Raw genomic sequence first — 6647 nt, forward strand, 5'->3', positions numbered from 1 at the left:
CATGCAAAAGTGACTTCAATTATTGCTGCTGAACTATAGCCAAAGCAAACATTTATATTTTCATCTTCCTTTGTCAATGCTCTTAACATTTAAAATCAGCACCAAATTCTTCTGCTTTAAAAGCTACAATGAAGGGCGCCTGGGTGGCTCATTCGTTAAGCATCTGCCTTCGGCTCAGGTCATGACCCCAGGGTCCTGGGATCGGCCCCTCATCCGGCTCCCTGCTCAGCGGGAAGCCTGCTTCTCCCTCCCCCACTCCCCCTGCTTGTGTTCCCTCTCTCACTGTGTCTCTGTCAAATAAATAAATAAAATCTTTAAAAAATAAATAAAAGCTACAATGAAGACAGATTTTGAAGTTCATCTCAATGGCTTGTTGCCTTACTAACAGGTTCCTACGCACTCAACTAGCCCAGGATTCACTATCTGGTCACCTAAACAGCCTTTAGCCTCAAATTTAATATGATCCCAGGGAAAGCATAACCTTTGACTCTGTCTTTTTTTTTTTTTTTAAGATTTTATTTATTTATTTATTTATTTAATAGAGAGACAGCATGAGAGGGAACACAAGCAGGGGGAGTGGGAGAGGGAGAAGCAACCTTCTGGCTGAGCAAGGAGCCTGATGCGGGGCTCAATCCCAGGACCTCGGGATCATGACCTGAGCTGAAGGCAGTTGCTTAACCAACTGAGCCACCCAGACGCCCCGCCTTTCACTCTGTCTTAAGTTGAAGAGGAAGTTAGTGGGGAGCCCTCTGGAGCTAGATGATTTCTTTATATGCTGATTTCTACGTGAGGATGTGTGTTATTTATACTGAGTGACCAGTCAGTTCCATAGTCTATCTATTGTTTTCTCAGTGAGGTCTGCTGGAAGGTATCAAGAGGAATATCATTTGGGGACGCCTGGGTGGCTCAGTCAGTTAAGTGTCTGCTTTCAGCTCAGGTCATGACCCCAGAGTCCTGAGATCAAGTCCCCAGTCCGGCTCCTTGCTCAGTGGGGAGCCTGTTTCTCCCTCTGCCTGCCACTCCCCCTGCTTGTACACACTCTCTCTCTCTCTGACAAATAAATAAATAAAATCATTTTTAAAAAAAGAGGAATATCATTTGAAAACGGAAAAGTGAGCTACCCCAAAAGGACCCTCAAAAATGGTGTGGAATGGAACAGCAGCTTAGAGAGCAAATGAGCTGTGTAAACAAGTTAGCCATGGTAAAATTAGCCATCTGTTTATATGCTTATTTATAGTTTCATTACTTGCTTGTTTTCCCTTTGAATTTTGTAAAGTCCCATTTTTAATATGATTATAAAAATAATACATAAATCAATAAAAAAGAGTAAATCCAAAAAAAGTGTAAATAAGAAAATGATCAACCACGATTTCTGCACCCAGTGATAATTAATTCATACTAGAAAGCCTTTTCGGAAAGTCCAACATGGCTTCATAGTACTGAAGAGCACCAAGAGCCAAGGAATCAGGGCTTTGAGGAAGTGTATACTCCTGGGGGCCAGTATCGTGGTGATACAAGCTCTCAATGTAGAGAAACTTCAATAGGAAAGTGAGACTGAAGAAAACTGCTGTGGTCATCTATTCACACATTTCTTTCTACGTGGACACTTGTCTTTAGAAGCCTTCATCTTCTCAAACCTTCAAGAACTTATTTTACGAATGACATCATTCCTTTACATTCCTCTACCTCAAAACTAGTATCCAGGTGCCAGAGTTGGGAAGCAAGGCCCTGATGACATAAATTGTCCCAAAGCAGATACAACCAAATAGATTTTCTGTTTCTCTGTTAACCTAACAGAGTATAACAAAGAAAGATTAAAATAGACTGAGCATAATTGGCTTGCTTTAAGGGTAGAGTAGGGAAAAAAAGTTTACTGAGGGAGATTGTGAAAAGCAGACATAATAAATAGTTCAACACATGGGACTTTTAGGTCGGAAAAAAAGAAGAGGAAAGCAAGCAACAGGAAACAGAAAAGCTGAATTGTGCTCAGGTCAAGGAGACATCAGGTTAAGCCTTGAAGGAAATAACTGGCTGGCTAGGGGAATCTTTACCCGGGCAGGCTAAGAAGCTTGATTTGGGGGCTACAAGCTAGAACAAGTTGAGAGCAGACGTTCTCTACAGTATTTATTTAATACATACTACTATTTGCTAGGTGAATTAGATATTATTTATGCCCTGAAGGCGAGCACATGTCTAGAAAAGGGGAAAGATGAATCAATGATGACTGTATAGAAGGAAGTGCTATGGCAGGGTTAGCACCTCAGGCTTTGCGAGTACAGAAGAGGGCAGCTCGGCAGACAACTGCTGTGAGGTCTTTGTTGAAACGGCCGGTTGCCTGTCTAGCATCTCTGGCGGAGGTTTGTAGAGGAAAGAGACTACAAATTGCCTAACTTGTGCTCTCCAGGGTAATTGTAAGGTCCTATTTCCTCTACCTCTACCCCCAAATCTTAACCACCTTTAATTTCCAATAGAAAGCTATAAATCCCAAAATAAAGATAAAGCAAATTTCAAACACATTCAAATTTAAAAAGGAATTTACTGTAGCTAAAATATTCCACAAGGATTAATAATGTCAAATCTTTTCTATTTCTGACAGAAGGGAAGAGACTTGAGGGGAATGTGAGAGGACCACTAGGTCCGTTTAAATACTTGGTGAATGAGTTTTCAACTGGACTTGCGGCGGGACAGCTACAGGGAATTCCCAACTCCTGCAGTTTTCTATATGAACACTAGGTGGCAGAAGCTCCTCAGTATGGAATGGGGCGGGGGGCGCGGGAAGGAGAAAGAACCACACCTGAACTTTTTGGCCTTAAAGTATTAACCTACTTTATAATTTAGGCTAAGCAAATCCAGTTCTCCTTCTGTTCTATGTCACTGTACACATTCATAGCTTGAGGATAACATATAGTGGTGACATCATTGATGAGGTCGGTTATGCTCTCTGCCAAAAACACCCCAGCTCAAATAATATTTGTAAATTGACTCCTGGGTTTTTTCATCTATTTCCTCGACCCTCATAGTTTCTGGACTCCTCTCCACTTTCTTGACCTCTTCTTTTGAAAAGAGTTAGGAATTCCTGTCCCTAAAGAGCTTACAGAAATGCCAGAAAACCTGATTTAGAATTGACATTTCTCACCCAAGGAAAACATCATGGAATTGCAGACTTTCAGGTGAATCACATATGATCACATTACCACTGGATTATCTCTATTATTATCAGTTCTCAACTATTAATTTTTCATGCTGTCAAAGAGAGGCAAGAGTATGGCTGCTAAACACCTAGACCCTGAGGCCAATTTCCTGGGTTCAAACTTGGACTCTGGTTGTGTGGCTTTGGACCTATAACTTGACTCCTCCGTTCCCCGGTTTCCTAACTGTAAGATGGAGATGATAATAGAATATATCTCATAAGGTTGCGATGAGGATTTAACAATTATGTATAGAACTTAGTGCCTGGCAGATAGGAAGCATCATGAAAGTGTTATCTACCGTTATTTTTTATTCCTCTTTCAATATTGTATTAAGAAATGAAATTAGTAGGTAAATAGTGCTGCTGCAGAAAATGAACTAAATTCTGTGGCAATTAAGTTCAGAACAAATTATAGTATTAACAGCAAAATAGTATTAAATTCATGAATTAGTTTGAAATGCAGAAACAAAGGAAAAGTACAAATGTCAGAAGAAAAAGCAAAAGTTTTGGAGGAAATAGCTTAAATTTTCCTAGATACTCAATAATAATGAAATACCACATCTTGTTCCTGCTCAAAATCATTTATCCACCAGATACTGTCCCAAATAGCTTATCTACCATTTGGCTCTAAAACTTTTTGAGACACAGTCCTCTATTCATTGGGAATCACCTACTCTCTTAAATTCTAGGACCCCTGCTTATTTTAACTCTAATTGGCCTCCTTAGCACAGTAGGCGGCAGCATGTTAGTCTCAAACTATTTACTCTCCTCAGGGCACACACAAGAATATCCTTTAAAAGACTTTCTTCTTGATCAGGATGACAGAAGTGATTGGTCCATCCTTATTTAGACCCTACCTTACTCAGTAAGGGATTTAAAGATTTTCATATACATGAAAAATAAGCTTCCTTTCATTGTATTTTAATGTTATACATAATTTGAGCCAAAAAGAACAGGAGGCCAAGTGTTACCTTCTTTTTTTTTTAATTTTTTTTTATTTGACAGAGAGAGACACAGCCAGAGAGGGCACACAAGCAGGGGGAGTGGGAGAGGGAGAAGCAGGCTTCCCGCGGAGCAAGGAGCCCGATGTGCGACTCGATCCCAGGACCCTGGGATCACGACCTGAGCCGAAGGCAGACGCTTAATGACTGAGCCACCCAGGCACCCTAAGTGTTACCTTCTAATAAGGCCCTGAGTAGGTAAATTAATAAAAACAGCCTATGAGATACTCTTGTCTATTGTTGATGGGAACGCAAAAAGCAATCTCTTGGGAGAATTGAGAAATGTTATGGACTGAATATTTGTGTCTCCCCAACATTCATATACTGAAACCCTACCCTCCTCCTTGTGATGGTATTATCAGGTGGGGCCTTTGGGAGTAATTAGGATTAGATGAAATCATGAAGTCATTAAAATGGAGCCCTCATGAATGGGATTAGTGTCTTTAACAAGCGTCATAAGAGAGCTACTCCCGGCCATGTGAGGATACAAGGAGAAGTGGGCAGATTGTAATGCTGAAGAGGGTCTCAGCAGAACCCGACCATGCTGGGACCTGGTCTTAGACTTCTCACCTCCAGAACTGTGAGAAATAAGGTTCTGTTATTTATAAGTCACCCAGTCTATGGCATTTTTGTTATAGCAGCCTGAACTAACAAAAGCAGGTGAGATCCTGCAAAATTACATATCATCTACACTTTGGCCCAGTGATTTCACTTCTAAAAGTCTATGCCCAAAACACAAATTGGCAAATGCACAAAGATGAACAAGGCTATTTTCACTGTGACATGATTTTTAAGTGCAAACGTCTGGAAACAACCCAAGTGCCCTTCAGCAGGAGAAGCCTTAAAAGATCGGTGGTATAGCCACACAGTAAGGTACTATGCAACTGTAAAAAAGATTAGGAATTACCTCTACACATTGGTATGGAATAATCTCTAGAATATATTAAGCAAAAAGGAAAAAAATTTGAAAATATGCTATCTTTTTTTTTTTTTTAAGATTTATTTGAGACAGAGAGAGCATGCATGAGTGGGAGGAGGGGCAGAGGGAGAGAACGAATCCTGAAGCACAGTCCCCGCTGAGCCTGATTGATCCCAGGACCCTGAGATCCTGACCCGAGCAAAAACCAAGAGTTGGCCACTCAACTGATTGAGCCATCCAGGCCCCCCATGCTATCTTTTTTGTAAGGAAATGGGGAAGGGGGTATACTTATATTTTCAATGAAACCAACATCTAATAAAAATGATTACCTATAGAGGAATACAAATGAACAGAGTGGAAGAGATGGAAATGCAGACAAAACTTCAGTGAATGCATCATCTCCTATAGTTCAACTTCAGGGTCCAGTACATTTTTATGTAATTAGAAAATAAAATTACATCAAAAAAGATATCCCTAAATATTAAAACTTTAATTAAAGTAATCTAACTATACATTAATCAATCATACTTTAATCAAATAAAAATACTGTATCATTTGACTCTAAAAACAGTTTTGTTTTTTTTTCCTTTTTTTAAGTAAGCTCCAGGTCCACACGGGGCTTGAAGTCATGACTCTTGAGTCATGCATGGCATGACTGACAGAGCCAGCCAGGCAACCTTAAAAGCAGTGCTTTTAATATTTATCCTTGTGAAATATATTCTAAGAACAAAAGAGAACCACAAGGACTCTTAATTGCATTCATTGGTCCTATTTGTATCACCATTGTTATTTTGAAGCTATTGTAAGTATGTTTAAGATAAATCAAATAGGCAATTATGCAAATGTTGATAGAAACCGATTTTCAGGCTAAGATAAAAGCATTAAAATCCAAGAATTTAAGTAAAATCCCTTTTCTTTTAAAATACAAAAAAGGAAGAATTTCCTGACTTTACTTATTGAATAGCCTATAAGCAATAACAACTGAGTGCACAAAGCACCACTAGCAAAACCCTGGGATCTCTCAATACCATTTCCCAGAATACACAGCATCCACTACACTTGCCAAAAAGAAGAAAAAAAAAAGGAAAGAAAAAGAAAAAAAGACCTGAATTTAATCAAGACTCTATAGCCAACTATCAGAAAATTTGAAGGACAATAAACTAAATACCACAAAAATCAAGTAGCCAAATCTAGAACGTGGGACAATCTACTAGACAAATGATCTCATTTGTTCGTAGGTAAATGGCATGATAAAGGAGAGGGATGCAGTGACTGGTAGGGACTGAAAGGGACTCAGAGACGCAACAGTCAGATGCAAGGTACAAACTTTTTATAGATCTTGCCTCAATCAACAATAACGACAAAAAAATTGGGACAATCAGGGAAATTTGAATATAGATTGTGTACTAAGTATCATAGAAGTATTAAATTTTTAAGTGAGATTATTATCAATGTGGTTTATAGAATGAAAAATTTAAGTGTCCTTATCATTTAGAGATATAGTCTCAATTATTTACCATATTATTTTGCTTGTCTG

The sequence above is a fragment of the Callorhinus ursinus genome, unplaced genomic scaffold, assembly GCF_003265705.2.
Source record: "Callorhinus ursinus isolate GAN/ISIS: 27379988/994484 unplaced genomic scaffold, GSC_fseal_2.0 scaffold8, whole genome shotgun sequence".
Lineage (NCBI taxonomy): Eukaryota > Metazoa > Chordata > Mammalia > Carnivora > Otariidae > Callorhinus > Callorhinus ursinus.